At 45.7% G+C, this 13,395-nt stretch overlaps 1 long non-coding RNA gene across 1 annotated transcript in view; it reads left to right on the forward strand.

Annotated features, from left to right (window-relative positions):
• Nucleotides 1-4,300: 4,300 nt before the first annotated feature.
• Nucleotides 4,301-13,395, forward strand: part of LOC147100738 (uncharacterized) — a 276,924-nt gene continuing 267,829 nt past the window's right edge. The window contains exon 1 of the long non-coding RNA XR_015073597.1: nucleotides 4,301-4,449. This is a non-coding gene — a long non-coding RNA (uncharacterized LOC147100738). The remainder of the gene's footprint in view (nucleotides 4,450-13,395) is intronic.

Consider the following 13,395-nt stretch of genomic DNA (forward strand, 5'->3'; position numbering starts at 1 on the left):
ATTTCCGTGGACCGTCTCAAGCCGGCCCACCTGGATCTGGACCAACCCGTTGAGTTGGTACAGCCCCCGAGACGGGGCCGACCTCCGGTTTCCACACCCTCAATCCACCACCGAGCGCCCGAGGTCCCTCCGACGGAATTGACGAGCCGTTCCAACTGTGTGATCTGGCCCCCCCAACGACTGACATTGCCAGTACTGGTGAATTCTGGGGGGACGTATGTGGCGGAGATCGCACAGGGACAATAACACAATGTATAGCCAATGCTGTTATATGTACCTAAAAACACAATTCACTTTGTATAGCAATGTTGTGATATGTACATGCTGGGTTGGGTTATTGGTGCAGGGTCCCTTTAAGAGCGTTGGGAACGTGATGACGTCGGTTGCGTGATGACGTCATAGGCCCTGCACGGGGCTGAGCCTTCAGACCTCGTGGAGATTGATTAAAGTAAGACACGTTTTATTTTTGCTTAAAGAAAAGTCTCAGCCTGTTGATTTCTGTCGACTCCAACAGTTAGGGCATTAAGAGCTAAAGGCTGGGGTTAGAGTGTTAGGCATAGGGGTTAGTGGTTAGGTTTAGGGTTAGAAACGACTATTGACAACACCACTGTCACTAGATACTTGATTTTCATTTCATTTTTTTACCTTATGCTAAACGTCACAAGACATGAATTGTTCATTGAAGGAACCTTGTTTCTGTCCATGCCTGCTTTCCTCCGCTCTTTCACATGTCTACATTTCTCAGAGAAAAAGACTTCAGGGACATTAGACTTTGGGATTTTGGCACAAGAGCAGGCAGGTCCTGGTGTTCAGCTGGTTACGTCCAATCATCTGCCTGCTTGCAAAGGGCTTCTGACAATTGCATGTCACCAGGCCCCACTAATCACCATCTAATTCCACCATCAGATCGTCGCCCATCTTTCACTTCACGGGAGCCGGTTTTGCCACCATGACCACTTCCCATACTGAGGTACTCTGATTCCCATGTTATAGTCAGAATGTCAGTAGTCCCGGGATTTGGTCTCGGAGTGGAAGCTCGTTGTCACCACCTCCTCATCCCAGTCTGCTTCACTCAACTAGCTTTTGAGATTTTTCTCAGCTCTTTCCTTTTCAACCCTTCGTGTGTTTTGCTTCTTTTATTGCTGGAGTGGTGGGGTTGCGAAGCGGGACCTCTCCCCATCTGCTTTTCCATTTCCCCGGCGCCACGTTTTAGTAACAGATTTATCTAATTTATAAAAGAGCTTTTAAGTACAAGGGCAGCAGGAGTGGGCGAAGGTGACTGAAGCAGGGGCGCGAGCTGAGCATTCAAACCCAACGGTGCGAGCGCGAGCGGCTGCAGAGAGCGCGGCAAAAATGTGAAGCTGTGATTGGAGGATCGGGGAGCGCGAGCGGCCAACAGGTGCGCACGGAGCTCAACAGCGCGTGGCCGGGGGGGGAGGCGACAACTTCCTCAACATCTCCCCTGAGCCTCATTCGCCTAATGGCGTAAACATTCCCAAATTTCCATCGACTCTCCTTGCAGCTCAGATGCCTAATCCCCGGCATCAGCCTAGTTGTCTCGGAACATATTTGACCAACAAGTGATGAATCTATTGGTACATTGACATATGGAAGAACAGGTTGCTGTTAATTTCTCTTATGAAGCTCAGATTGGTGGGGAGGGGGGTTGAAATGTTATCACCAATACCTCCCATAAGTGCTTGGAAATGTTTATTATCTTTGAATTATAGTTCCCTCGTTTGCTTGTATCCACAAGGGAATGTGTTTTGTCATTCAGTTGGGAAGCTTTATACCCTACATCTGTGTAGCGTGCGGTGTGACAGCGTGATTTATTTTACCCTTCAATCTGGCTAAAAAGCAACTTTTGCATTTCATCACAGCTTCAAAGGGAACACGTTTTTGTGGTTGTGGGATTTCCTTGTGGCTGTGCCAACATTTTGCAGTCTTGCTTAAAGCTTAATAAAGACAGACTCCTCACCACCCCAACATGCAACTTCCTGATAAAGAGAATTGTTTTTCTTCTGCATGTATTACAATACAATACAATTGTCCCAGCAAAGTGTTTGGAAATGGAAACCAGCTGTAAAAAAGAATGGGCTGCCTGCTGCGAGAAACAATTTGTTAGGCTGAGAAGTTGTATTGCAATAATGAACCCAAACGTTTGAGAAAGCACAGATGGCTTATCTGAGTATTCTCATCATCCAATCACAAGTGTGTGAGGCCAAGACATTATTGCACAAGTGTGCAAAAAAGGTGATTTCACAAATGCCCAGTGGAGGAAGATCTTTCACAAACATACAACAAAGGAATCGTGACATAAATGTGCATGAACTGAATTACTTCAAAAGTGTGCAAGCTGGTGTTTCACAAGTATGCGGTTGAGGTGATAATTTCACAAGTGGGTGTTTTACAAGTGTGCAATGGGTTGTTACTTAAGTTCACAAGCATGTCACTAACTGGGTATTTTACAAGAATGTAATTAGGTAGTCGATTCACAAGTTTGTTGTCATGACATTAATTTACAAAGGTACAACTGTGTAAGCAATTCACGGCCGGGCAATGAAGAACTGTTTTACAAGCATGCATTGGAATGCTACTTCCCAAGCGTGCAGTTGGGAGGGATAATCTTGCAGGTGTTTGTGTTGAGTAGTTATTTTAGAGCCTTGAAATACCAGTTATTTTTCAAATGTGTAAATTGGAGAATTATTGTGTCCAATTAAATTATTTCACAATTGCAGAGACCTAAAGCTGGGGAAATGTTATAAGGGTATGATAGCTAATTCACAAGCAGCAATCATTGTGTCAATTCACAGTTGACACAATATGAGAATGCTCACAAATGTCAAGCAAGGAATTTGCACAGTACAGATGTTACTTCCCTGTAGAAGAGTTACTACATAAGAATGCAGAGAATGATTTTAAAATGGCTAAGGTTTTATAAATGTGTCATAGGAGAGTTATGCCACTTCACACAATGCGGAATCATTGGGCAAGGGCATCACTGAAGCCATTTCAGAAGTGTGTAACAGAGCAGTTTTTTTATAATTATGCAATCAGAGATACTTCACACAGCTCTTAAAGCAAGGCTGGATAAATTTGAAATTATAGTTCTAGCAACTCCATTAAAGAGAAGGTTTGGAGGAGTGAAATGGAAGATGGAGGCTGGTATATCAGGTGATGCCATTCAAAGTAGGCTGTAGGTTATCTGTGGGTAGCTTGCTTAGAATTTTGCTTAAGCATGCTGAAATGGTGGATAGATGGCAGAAAACCACAATTCAGAGGGCAGGACATTTGGCAGAAATGGAATCTGGATTTAGCATCAATTCAATATAGCAATAAATCCAACCCCATAACTCAAAGAGTCTGTTATGGGTCCGCCACTCTAGGAGGTCTTGGGTTTAAGCCTTGATGATTAGTAATGCTTACCTAATGATTATAGGCCAAGAATTTCCTGGGGTCTTGCTCCATTGTAATGCCACAGCTACGATGTAGGGCCCCTTGGGTGGCGCAAAAGAAAGAAGAAATTTGGAGAATGTGACTTATGCTATCACTTATGGTGCGCTATATTTTCCTTGGCCTTTTGCATTGCTCTGCAATCACCCCTCACTGAAAACAGTTGAAAACTAAATTTCATAGCTCCGCCTTCCCACTGACAACAATGGTGATTGCAATTTTAAGGCCCATTGTGGTGTCCTGTCCTAGCTGAGGTCAGCTAATTCAACACAGACCAGGGACTGAAGTTTTGTTAAGCAGTGGAAATTTTGTAAGTATATGATAGCTATGTCACAAGCAGCAATCACTGTGTCAATTCACAGTTGACACAATATGAGAATGCTCACAAATGTCATTTATATAGATTCATTATGAAGAAAGATGAGGTGATACATTTTCAGAGAAATAATGGGAGGAAATGCACACTAAATAGTAAAACTTTAAAAGGAGTAGAAAAACAGAAAAGAGGATTGGTTTAACACTGAGCCCGAGGGGACACCATTGCTTACATCCCTCCAGTCCAAAAAACACCCATTAACTCTCTGTTTTCTGTCCCTTAGCCAACTTGCTATCCATGTTAACACACTCCCTTAATACAGTGGGCCTTTGTTTTATCAATAAGCCTTATATGAAGCACTTTATCAAATGCCTTTTTGAGATCCATATACGCAACACCCATTGCATTTTCTTTAATAATTCACTCCAGTATTACATCAAAAAATTCCACCAAATTTATTAGACATGATTCGTCAGTTTTAAATCTGTGCTGGCTGTTGTTAATTAATCCACGTCTTTAGGTTGACTGGTTAATAGTTACTTGGTTAATCTTTTTCCCTTCTTGAATAGGTCTGACATTGGAAACCTTCCAGCCTTCTGGCATAACTCACGTATCAAAGGATGTTTCAAAGAACATACAAGAGTTAGCACCTTCAGTGGAGGAGAGGAAAAATTTGGCAGGTAGATGAAAAGAAGACTTGAACCAATTCTTTCTCAATTCCATACGGTAACTTGTCAAGGGATGTAGTATATGATAAAAGTTTGAGTGACTGAGGGAACTTGAGAGGGTCAGGAGATAATTAAACACTAGAAATTAAGGTTTTGTCTGCATGTGTTCCAAATCAGGGTCTTTTCACTGCTGGATTTGTACATTAGTTGCATCGCCAGGCACTTGCAGCTTATAATCACATCTTTTATTTGTTAAGTACAACAATCCCAAATTCAACAGACTGTCAAACAAAGTTGCAATAATTTTTTTGTTACAACTTGAAGAACCCGACCAGATATTTTGACTTTGAAGTCACAATACCATGTGTTTATTTGGTGTCAGTCTCAGTGTTGAGGAAACCAAAGCAAGTTTACAAAAATTGTTACCATTTGGAAAAAAAACTGAAAAATAAATGTCATATTGGTCCCAGGGTTATAGCTGGCAGGGAATATAGCGACAGATTGTAGTTATAAGACTATTTTTATTATAGGGAATAGTCAATCCAGCACTTTTTGGCAACTTGTTTTCAAACATGCATCCTTGGACGCAGAAATTATTTCCATAAAAGCCACTATGAACATATTTGTTGACATCCTTTAGACTCATTTTTGAACTTCTTACAAGTGATTCTGTATATTCTGTTATGCACACTGAACAGTATCGCTAAAGATACGTCTTCTGACGCTTATACCGCATCTCTATAAAAATACATTATTAGATCCCTGAACAGTATATCTAAGGATATCTCTTTGGATCCCTGCAGGGTATCTCTATAGATTTTTTCTTTCAATCTTGGGATGTGAGTGTCGCTGACAAGGCTGGCTTGATGTATTGTTGGACCCTGGAGGTTATTTCTACAGATATGTCGTTGGATCCCTCCAGGATATCATTATAGATACATTTTTGGAGAGTATCTCATAGATACATTGTTAGATCCCTGGAGGATATCCCCAGCTTCCCTTCCTCCTCCTCCCTCCCTTCCCCCCTACTGCCCTAGCCCTCCCCTTCCCTCTCTTTCTGCCTCCCTGGCTCAGTTGGTAACACTCTCGCCACTGAGTCAGAAGTTTGTGGATTCAAGTCCTACTCCAGGGACTTGAGCACATAATCCAGGTTGACACTCCAGTGCAGTACTGAGGGAGTACTGCGCTGTCGGATGTGCCATCTTTCGGATGAGGCATTAACTCAAGGCCCTGTCTGTTCTCTCAGGTGGACATGTAAGAGCCCATGGTACTATTTCGAAGAAGAGCAGAGGAGTTTTCCCCAGTATCCTGGCCAATATTTATCCCTCAACAAATATCACTAAAACAGATTTTTTGGTCATTATCTCATTGCTGTTTGTGAGGCCTTGCTGTGCACATATTGACTCCCGTGTTTCCTACACTACATCAGTAACTACATTTCAAAAGTACTTCATTCAATGTAAAGTGCTTTGGGACATCCTGAGATCGTGAAAGGTGTTATAGAAATGCAAGTCTTTCTTTTTTATAGATGCATTGTTGCATCCCTGGAAAGTATCTCCATAGATATGTTGTAGGATCCATGGAGGATATCCTTAAAGATGCATTATTGGATCTCTGGAGGGTATCTCTATAAATATGTTGCTGGATCCCTGGAGGATTTGTTTTTAATTAATTCTTGGGATGTGGATGTTGCTAGCAAGGCCGGCATTTATTGATCATCCCTAGCTACTCTTGATAAGATTGTGGTAGACCTTCTTCTTGAACTGCTGCAGTTCGTGCGGTGAAGGTGCTCCCACAATGCTGTTGAGTAGGGAATTCCAGCATTTTGACCCAACAATGATGATGATATGGAGATATATGTCTGACAGGATGGTGTGTGACTTGGAGGAGAACTTAGAGGTATTACAAATATTTACAGCACAGAAATAGGCCATTCGGCTCAACAGGTCAATGCTGGTGTTTATGCTCCACCCATCTTCATCTAACCCCATTAACATATCCTTCTATTCCTTTCTCCCTCATGTGCTTATCTGGTGATGGTGTTCCCATAGATATCCCCATAGATACATTGTTTGACCCTTGAAGGATATCTCTATAGATACATCTATGTACAGTCTCCCTATAAATACATCTGTGGACAGTATTCCTGGAGATAAATCTTTGAATCAGAAGTTCATCTGGTGTCCTGGCCAACATTTATCACTCAACCAACACCATCAAAAACAGATTATCTGGTCATTTATCCAATTGCTGTTGTGGAACATTGCTATGTGCAGGTTGGCTCCGCATTTCCCTACATTACTACAATAACAACAACTTGCATTTATATAGTGCCTTTAACATAGTAAAACATCCCAAGGTGCTTCACAGGAGTGGTATCAAACAAAATTTGACCCTGAGCCACATAAGGAAATATTAGGACAGGTGACAGAGGTAAGATTTAAGGAGCGTCTTAAAGGAGGAAAGAGAGGTAGAGGCGGAGAAATTTATGGAGGGAATTCCAGATCTTAGAGCCTAGGCAGCTGAAGGCACAGCTGCCAATGGTGGTGCGATTAAAATCAGGGATGCACAAGAGGCCAGAATGGAGAAGCACAAAAATATCGGAGGGTTGTAGGACTGGAGGAGGTTACAGAGATGTAACCCATGGAGGGATCTGAAAACAAGGATGAGAATTTTAAAATTGAGGTGTTGCTGCACCGGGAGCCAATGTAGGTCAGTGAGCACAGGGGTGATGGGTGAATGGGACTTGTTGCAAATTAGGATACGGACAGCAGAGTTTTGGACTGTGAATACACTTCAAAAGTACTTCATTGGCTGTGAAGCACTTTGGGACATCCTGAGATTATGAAAGGTATATAAACACAAGTTCTTTTTTTCCTTTTCTTTCTCTCTCATCATCTTTGGACAGTATCTCCACAGATACATCTTTGGACCCATGGATAAAATGCTAAAGATATATCTTCAGACCCCGTTATATACCTATATATATATATATAGAGTATCTCTATATATTTTGGGGGAGAAATTCAGTATCGCCCCATTTGGGGTGCTAACTTTTAAAAGTTGAAAGAATTAGCGCCAGGCACTAATGTTTTTCAACTTCTAAAAAATTCAGGGTTTGCGCTCCAGGAAGGAACTGGAGCGCTAAATCAAGCGATCCACTTCCTACCTGGAGCACAACAGGCAGCAGACGGGGCAGTAGATGTGCAGCGCTGCACAATGGGCCATGCAGCGCTGCCACGTTGGAAGGCTCCTTCCCTCCCTTAAAGGAAAGGGCCATAGCTGCAGGCTCTGCAAGGGGAAAACTTACCTGGTCCCTGGCAGCAGCTGCGATCTGGCCCAATCAGCCCAATGCACTGCATCAGAGTGCCAGGCTGATCGCTCGCTGGCAAAGACAAATGAAAAAAAAAGAGAAAGAGCATTTCAGAATTGTTTTCACTTACCTCAGTCACCTTGCCTTTAAGTATCGCCCCCGAAGCGCCCGGCCTCCCGATGAACGCCTCCTGCAGCTGCCGGTGTTTTTGCCCGGCAATGCTGCAGGGGGCGGAACCGAAGTTTGGGTGCGGGGCGCTACCGGGGTGATGCGCATGGCGATGGCGGCACATTCTCTGGACGAAGGAGATCAAGGCAAAATGCCATACCACCACCACAAACCTCCCACCAAATATTGCGGGAGTCGATCTTATCGCCGCGCCCGGTTGGTGAGTGCTTAGCGCCCCGTTATCACCCCCCAGAGGCGCTAACGGGAGGCCAATTTCTAGGCCTTTGAGTCTTGGACAGTATCCTTATAGTTTTGGCCACCTGGGCAGTATCCCTATAGATAGCTCTATAGAAACAAATTTATGCCACGTCTGTATTGACACACCTTTGAGTATTCTTATAGATACATCTTTGGAAGACTCTAGGAAGAACATTCTTTAACAATTCATCTTCTTTAGCTCTTATCTGTATGTCAGTAAAAAAGTCAATTCATTATCTGAACTTCTCAATTAGATTGTTGTACATTCATTCACTGAGCTATCTAATGTCCTCAACATATTCTTTCAAACATAAAAGTAACAAACCATTAACAATGAATTTTACAGGAATAATCTCAAATTTCAAAGTGGATTTACAAAGCAGGAGAGCTCTTCCGTTTTCTTGCTGTAAGCTTAATATACCATTGAATCTCTGGTGACGTTGTGACATAATGGGCTGGATTTTACCAACCTCGGCATATCCGTGGCGGACAACGTCAGTGGCAAGTCCAGGCCTCACTGCCGGCTCCAGCCCACTGTCCAAAATGATTTTCCCCTGATTGAGCTTGTTAAGCCCGCCCAGCACGTTTGCCAGCCAATTGAAGGAAGCAGGTCTGATGATGCCATTTGAAGACGGGTCATCAGCCGGTTCCTTAAAGAGACCATGCACAAATTTATTTTGACATTTGTGCTGTCAGTGTTCTGCAGCATTGAGGTGCACCCAGCTGCACCCAGGCTCTCCCATGACTCCCTCCATATGCTTATGGAGGGAGTCACAGCACGCAGGGAGGTTCTCTTCTCTTCCAATGGGTGGAAGAGAACCTCCCCAGGAGACTAACACAGTCTGGTTGCACATTGCATAGGAGGACACAAACAGGGATGTCATCAGGAGGAACAGGGTGCAGTGGTGCAAAGCTTTCAATGATCTCAGTAGATCACGAAATGTTACTGCAAAGCTACACTCAACCTCATCCTGCTGTGTCACTCATCACATCTCCATCACTCTGCCTTCCCTACCCTACTCCTGCACATCCTTACTCACGCCAACTTACCTTGCACCTCCACCCATCCCTCTCTATCTACATTATCACTTCCCCATCTCACTAGCCAGCACACTCACTCACCCTCATCCTAGTGCAATCATACCAACTAACAACACACAAGGGTAGGCACTTGGTTGTTTTATGCAATGTTCATGTAAAGTTTCTGTTAATGTGGTGGCAAACATTGAAACCTTTATTTTCAACACTTTGGGCGCGATTTTCCCATTGGAGGCGGGTTTCCGTTTGGATAGGTTCCAAACCCGCCTCCACTGTCAAGTAGGAAAAATTTGTGATTTTTCCCTAATTGGCCAGTTCTTTTCAGAAGTGTGGGTTCCCCTGGGCCAATTAGTCTTTTGAAACTGAAACTCGCCTCTGCTGACATCACTTATCCAGCTTCATTTAAGGGCTGCTTGCTGCCTTGGCTCATTCCACTGGTTTTTGGTCGATGCTGCACCACCTCCAAACTTTTATCTCCTTGAAGAATGGCCAGCTCCAAGGCAAGGGCCTCCCCGAGGTTCTCGGATGAGGTGCTGGGTATACTGGTTGAGAGCTAGCAGGGAGGTGCTCTTCCCCTCATCTGGAAGGAAGACGACTCCCAAAGAAACCAAGGCTGTGTGGTCCAGCTGGCAAGGGATATAACCTCCAGATCTGTGTGCAGATTGGGTGATTGTTTCTGTTTATTGATGAATAGCCATCCCTGTGTGAATGTATCAAAATTAGGTGATGGCAAATTGTTGGCATGATGGCACCTGTTATTTTGGCTTAGGCAGCTCCACATTGCGGGCTCTGCGACACTTGCGTGGTCAGAGTGAAAGGAGGCCAGAGAGTCATGTCCATTGTCTACCATGTGTTACGAAGAAGCCAAGCACATGTGCCACAATGGGCAACCTATGCAAATCTGGCCAGGATAAGTGCATCTCTTGCATCACGAGCAGCCATGTGCTCGCATGCTGCCACTGCTGCTGGTCGATACGCCGCCGCTCGATCATCCTCCTCCTCCTCATCTGAGGAGGCTATGAACTGAGCCACATGCTCATCAGGAAGCTGCAAGCCACAACGCTGTGATATGTTGTGCAGTGCACAGCAGACGACGACCGTTCTGGAGACCCTGGCTGCTGAATACTGATCTGTCAAGGCATCGGAATCGCATCTTCAGCAAGCCAATGGTTTGCCTCATGATGGACCTGGTGGAAATGTGGCTGGCGTTGTAGTGCTCCTCAGCCTCATTAGCTGGCCTCCTGATCGGAGTCATTAGCCACTTCTTCAGGGGGTAGCCCTTGTCACCAAGGAGCCATCCGTTAAGTTGGTTTGGCGGATTGAAGAGCGGAGGAACACTGAAGTTTCGCAGGATGAAAGAGTCGTGGCAACTACCACAGAACTTTGTGCAAACATGCAAAATCTCCTTCTTGTGGTTACACACCAGCTGTACATTGAGGGAGTGGAAGCCCTTGCGGTTGACAAAGATAGCTGGGGTTTGATGGGGTGTCCTAAGGGCCACATGTGTGCAGTATATGATGCCCTGCACCATAGGCAAGCCTGCCATATATGCAAAGCCAACTGAACATGCGGTTACACTTGCTTGATCCCTTGAGAAGTGGATGTAATTGTGTGCCTTTGTGAAAAGGGCATTGGTAACCTGCATGATGCAACTATGAGCGGCCGACTGGGAGATGCCGCTGATGTCCGCTGATGATCTCTGGAAGGAGCCTGAGGCAAAAAAGTTGAGTGCAGTGGTGACTTTGACAGTCTGGGCTCCAGGTGCAGCAGAAGTCTCCGACAACCTGTCGCGAAACTCTCAGCCTCCTTTGGCACTGTTGCTCAGTCATGTTGAGGTAGCGCATCTTCTGCCTGTAAACCCTGTGTTGGGGGTATCTCCTGTGGCGACGTGCTTCCATGCGCTGGCACCTTCTGCCCTGTGCCGCATCAGGTGGGTGAGCAGGAGGTTGGCACTCCTGCTGCTGTTGCTGCTGAGCTGCCTGGTTCTGCTGCTGCCATGGCTGCTCCTCATCCGAATCTGAGGTATATGGTGAAAGGAAATAAATTGTTCCCATGCTGCTTCCGTTGGGGAAGCGCTCAGTCCAAGCGGGGAGAGGGTCTTCCAAGGCGGTCCCACAGTTGAGAGATAGAAGCTGCAGCACCTCCGACTTTGGTTGGCCTGCTAAAAGTGCTGAAAGACCTTTGGAACAAAAGTTCTGCCACCTGCAACTGCTCCCTGATGAAAGCTCCATTTTAATGGTGGAGCTGCAGCTGTGAGGAGGCCACCCACTTGTCAACCCACCAGGATTAGCTGGCTTGGTTTAGGAGGGTCGTGCGAGACACACAAAATATGGCAAAATAACAAAGGCCTGTCAAAATAGAATTATAGAGGCCCTTAACTACTATTTAAGGGTCTTAACTACCTCTCCCAACTGATGGAGGCGAGACCGAATCGCACCCATCAAATCCGCTGACGTAATAAAACTCACTACGCACTTGGTTTGAGCATAAAGCAAGGCTTTAATCAACTTGTTTCAGAACATGGAAGTCTAGTTGTATCCACTAGCTCCTTGTCTTTACAAAATGTCCCTGGAAAGCTGGGGCCAACGCCCGAGTATTTATACTCCTTGGACGGCGCCACCAGCTGGCCGTCCAGTGTTATTTCATAGGTAGTTTCTCGATGATGAGATTTATGACATTCTTCCTGCCTAAAAGATTTGGAAGTCCGACGACTTCCTCTTAACAGATTAGGCGGACCACAAATAGCCGCAGTCTTTTAGATTTTTGTTTATGTCCAGAAGGCACGTTTCCCCAGACCGTGTCTTGGTCCCTGGGCCACTTGATCCGTGCCGGTGGATCGACAGGGCCCGTGTTGCTCTGATCGACCCGAGGGAGGCTGGGGAGATCGTGACTCCGGGTGCGGGTCCCCACAGGCGCAGAACTGGCTTTGTCCCGTTGGTTAGCCAGAGATTGACCGGTGTCCTGGCCCGGGGTGGCCATCCCACGGGGAGCGCTCGGCTCCCTGACCGGATCCAGTGGGGCAGCCGGCAGATCCCTCGATGTCCCAGGTAGGGCGTCATCCTCGGGGGAGCGCAGAGTGTCGGCCTCATCTCCGCGGAACTGGCCGGACAGGGAGCCAGGTCCCGGAGCGAAACGGTGGACGCAAGTGGGCGTACGTGGGGTTGACGTCTGTAAGTTCTACCTCGTCAACTAGAGGATCAGTTTTTGACGATCGGACGAATCTTTGGAGCAGCATGGGGCCAGGAGCTGCCAACCATGACGGTAGAGACGTTCCAAGGGTAGAGCGACGCTGGAAGCTGAAGAATCGCTCGTGAGGTGTGACATTGGTAGAAGTAGAAAGGAGAGACCCGATGGAATGCAACGCATCAGGGAGCATAGTCTCCCACTGCTGGTCTGGTAGATTGCGTGACCTCAGCGCAAGATGAACAGCGTTCCAAAATATAGCGTTGTATCTCTCAACCTGTCCATTACCGATGGGATGGTACGGTGTCGTTTTACTTGTAGCGATTCCCCATTGGGAGAGATATCTTTTGAGCTCGCTTGACATGAAGGAGGGACCCCGATCAGAGTGGATGAAATTGGCCGTACCGCAAAGGGAAAAGACTTGATCAAGGCATTTGATCACTGTGGAAGTAAGCATATTGGGACAGGGGAAAGCAAAGGGAAAGCGTGAATATTCATCCACCATAGTCAGTAAGTAGGTGTTTCGCGTTAAGGAGGGCAATGGCCCTTTAAAGTCAATGCTGAGTCGCTGCATAGCGTGTATGAGCGAGCCATCCGATGGACGGAAGAATTGCGGTTTTAACTCCGCACAAATTTTACAGGAGGAGCACATTCTTTTCACATCTTCCGTAGAAAATGGGAGATTTTTAGATCGCACAAAGTGCAACATATGGGTAACGCCAGGATGGCATAAGTCAGTATGAAGATCCGCCAGAGTCGAAGTTGACATAGAAGAGCAGAATGCCCGCGTGAGGGTATCCGGGGCCACATTCTCTTTGCCGGGTCGATAATGTATGGTGTATCCAAAGGCAGCCAATTCCATCCTCCAGAGTTGTATTTTGTTATTCTTGATCTTAGTGTGTTTCCGGTTTTCTAGCATAAAGGCCACAGAGCGCTGATCGGTTATAAGTGTGAAATGGCGACGAGCGAGAAAATGACTCCATTTACGTACTGCTTCG

Source organism: Somniosus microcephalus, chromosome 25 (assembly GCF_052327205.1).
Source record: "Somniosus microcephalus isolate GS21.2 chromosome 25, FLI_Smic_1.0, whole genome shotgun sequence".
NCBI lineage: Eukaryota > Metazoa > Chordata > Chondrichthyes > Squaliformes > Somniosidae > Somniosus > Somniosus microcephalus.